Below are 4,242 nucleotides of genomic sequence, written 5' to 3'. Positions count from 1 at the left end.
GGAAATCTCTGGCAATTACAGACCAGTCAGTCTGTGGTCAGCAAAGTTGTGGAAAGAATTCTGAGGGATAGGATTTATATCTATTTGGAAAAGCATAGTGTGATTAAAGGCAGTCAGCATGGCTTTGAGAGGGGCAGGTCATACCTCACAAATCTTATTGAGTTCTTTGAGGAGGTGACAAGACAAGTTGATGAAGGTCGAGCAGTGGATGTGCTGTATATAGACTTCAGGAGGCATTTGATTGGGTTCCCCATGTTAGGCTCATTCATAAAGTCAGGAAGTATGGGATACAGGGAGATTTGGATTTCTGGATTCAGAATTGGTTGGCTGGCAGAAGGCAGAGAGTGGTTGTAGATGGAAAGTATTCTGCCTGTAGGTCAGTGTTCAGTGGGGTATGCAGGGCTCTGTTCTTGGGCGTCTGCTCTTTGTAGTTTTTATAAATGACTTGGATGAGGAGGTTGAGGGATGGGTTAGTAAATTTGCAGATGACACAAAGGTTGGAGGTGCCATTGATAGTATCAAGGGCTATTGCAGGCTGCAGCACAACATAGACAGGATGCAGAGCTGGGCTGAGAAATGGCAAATGGAGCTCAAGCTGGATAAATGCGAAGTGATGCATTCTGGAAGTTGAACTTGAATGCTGAACATTGGATTAAAGACAGGATTCTTAGCAGTGTGGAGGAACAGAGGGATCTTGATGTTCAAGTGCATCGATCCCTCAAAGCTGCCACCCAACTGGATAGGATTGTTAAGAAAGCATATGGTGTTTTGGCTTTCATTAACAGGGGGATCAAGTTTAAGAGCCACGAGGTTTTGCTACAGCTCTACAAGTCCCTGGTGAGGCAACACTTGGGGAGGCACAGTGACTCAATGGTTAGCACTGCAGCCTCACAGTGCCAGGGACCCCGAGTTCGATTCCTGCCTTTGTCAACTATCTGTGTGGAGTTTGCACATTTTCCCCAGTGTCTGCATGGGTTTCCTCCAGGTGCTCCGGTTGCATCCTACAATCCAAAGATGTGCAGGTCAGGTGAGTTGGCCATGCTAAATTGCCCATAGTGTTAGATGCATTAGTAAATGTAGGGTAGAGGAATGGGTCTGGGTGGATTACTCTTCGTAGGGTCGGTGTGAGTTTGTTGGGCTGAGGGGCCTGCTTCCACACAGTAGGTAATCTAATCTAATTATGTCCAGTTCTAGTTGCCATACTATAATGATACAGAGGCTTTGGAGAGGGTGCAAAGAAGGTTTACCGGGATGCTGCCTGGACTGGAGGGCTTGCCTTATGAAGAGAGGTTGACTAAGCTTGGACTTTTCTCTCTGGAGAGAAGGAGGAAGAGAGTTGACCTGATCGAGGTGTACAGGCTAATGAGAGGCTTGGATAGAGTCCATAGCCAGAGACTTTTCCCAAGGGCAGAATTGACTGGCATGAGGGGTCATATTTTTAAGATATTAGGAGAAAGGTATAGAGGAGACATCAGAGGAAGGTTCTTTACACAGAGAGTTGTGAATGCATGGAATGCGTTGCCACTGGTAGTGATGGAAGCAGAGTCATTGGGGACATTTAAGCAACTGCTGGACATGCACATGAATAGCAGTGAATTGAGGGGAACATAGGTTAAGTGATTTTATTTTACATTAAGATTAATGCTCAGCACAACATCGTCGGCCAAAGGGCCTGTTCTGTACTGTACATTTCTATGCTCTGTTACATGTTACTTGAGGTAAAACAAACATAAGTGATCATGTTCATCACATGAACCACAGGGTAGAAGGTCCGCCAGTGCACTGATAGTGTTCCTACCACAGGACTGGAAGCAGCAGGTTCAAATCCCACCATAGACCTGACAGCCATGTGTCCTAATATAGACAAACAGGTTTAGTTGTCAATTGTAAATCCTTTCAACATTTAGCAAAAGTGAATCTCCAGGTCAGTGTCCTGCTAAAGACAGTAGGAAGCCATTGTAATATTTTCTCATGAACATGGAATGATCAAATGGGTGTCCAGGGCTTATCCCATGGGCAGACAGAATCACAGGGTAATCACTTCTGGCATGAGAACAGGAATCTTGTAAAGTAATCTTTTTCTGACAACACCTCCAAACACACTAAGCAAATAAATTTTTGTTGGGGTTGTAAAAAGATGGTATGAGTATTGTGGCAGCTTAAAGCTTATGTTCTATTTTATAGATATACATACTGAATGTATAAGAATTTAATAGATCTTTAAATGATCCTAATCTTAATAGAACTTTGGCAAACTGACAAATAACTGATTGCAACCTGCTATATGATCCTGCGAGGATATTTAAATCAATATCTGCCCCAGACAAAGTATTCTCAAACAAGAATCCAGTAAGTCTGCGCATAGATATCTCATAAACTAAAATATCCTCTCAAAAGGAAACATCAAGTTATTTTCAAGTAAAATTCCTGAAGTTTGTGGTGTTGGGTTGGCATAACTTGGCAGTAGGGAGCAAAGGAATAAGCTTTAACATTGAAAGCTGACCCAAGAAGAGGACCTGGTGCCATGCCAGGGCAAAAGAATGTGATCAAATCGAGAGGGCAGAATGTGGTAGTGACTGTCAGGTCAGAAAGACTGGGAATGACAACAAAGTCAGAACTGTCATAGCATCATAAAGTCATACAACATGGAAACAGACCCTTCAGTCCAACCAGCCCATGCGGACCATAATCCTAAACTAAACCTGTCCCAACTGCATGTGCTTGGCCCCTATCCCTCTAAACATTTCTTAATTGTGTATGTAATCAAATGTCTTTTAAACGTTGTAACTGCCCCGGTATCCACCACTTCATCTGGAAGTTCATTCCACACACGAATCAATCTCTGTGTAAAAACATTGCCCCTCATGACCTTTTAAATATTTTGCCTCTCACCTTAAAAATATGTCCCCTAGTTTTGAATTCCCTCACCTTAGTGAAAGTACACCTGCTATTCACCTTATCTACACCCCTCATGGTTTTATAAACCTCAATAAGGTCACCCCTCAAACCCCTGCACTCCATTTCTGGCAGCATCATGGTAAATCTTTTCTGAATCCTTTCAAGATCTAATGTAATAATATTCATCCTATATTAAGGTGACCAAAATTTCACACAGTACTCCAGATGTAGCCTCAGCAGTGTCCTGGACAACCTCAACATGACGGCCCAACTGCTATACTCAAAGCTCTGAGCAAAGACAACAGAAAACTGCCATGTTGGTGAAGACAGGAGAAGGGAGCAGCTATAGTTGTTGCTACATCAAAAATGTGCTGTGAACAAATGCCCAGGGTTTGAAAGCCTGGAATGTTATGAAGGCAATGCGATGCCACTGAAAGAATCACAGGAAGGTTATATAACGGGAAGAGGCCCCATCATCTATTCATATAGGCTTGCAAATATTTTCTCTTTATGTGCTTATCCTCTTCTACTTTGAATGCCATGATTAAAACGAGAGAAAACTGTAACATGAAATGGGCAAGTAAGTAGATAGGAAAGTAAGTAACTGGTAGTAAAGTGCTTTTTGATTAGTGTCAGAGGGCAAAACTCACACATCCGCATTTTTTAACCGTCTCCTCACTCACAAATTTCATCGTTTGCGGGAGGTCTCGGGAATGGAAACCGTCGTGGATATAGAGGAATGACTGTATTCATAAAACAGCGACAAAATACAAGTGATCAAGTAAGGAATATCCACCTCCAAGATCACAAATGTAACTCCAATGTAAAATGAGTAAGGTTGCATGAGAATATTGCTGGGAATTTTAACATTCTCAACTGCAGTGGGTTGAGATCCCACAAGTTTGAGGACTGAGTTTTTTTGGTTGTTCTCTTACAAAGCCACAACAATAATTACCCACAGATCACTTTCTAATGATGACTGCCCATACCTGGACTTTTGAAGCATCACTAGTTAAAGAGATGCTGTGAGGGTCAGAAAGAAACCATTGTACAACAATAAAGCAAACCTAGATATTTGACAGATGTAGTGTCAATATGGGATGGCTGTTCTCTGATGCATCATTGACATTCCACTATAGGCTGTAAGGACCCACGGCAGATTCTGTACTCAATGGACATGAGCAAGAAACCAAACAGTTGTGTCTTAGGAGGGGAGCAGTAGGATTGTGATACTCAGTTTATGGATTCTGTGCCACAGCAGGTTCAATGATCTCATCCAACATCAAGGAAGGTGAGTAACACACTGATTCTCTCACTTTGACATGCCCAATCTTCTCCAGCTCT

Source organism: Chiloscyllium plagiosum, chromosome 18, assembly GCF_004010195.1.
Source record: "Chiloscyllium plagiosum isolate BGI_BamShark_2017 chromosome 18, ASM401019v2, whole genome shotgun sequence".
Classification (NCBI taxonomy): domain Eukaryota; kingdom Metazoa; phylum Chordata; class Chondrichthyes; order Orectolobiformes; family Hemiscylliidae; genus Chiloscyllium; species Chiloscyllium plagiosum.
This window is presented reverse-complemented; position numbering follows the sequence as displayed.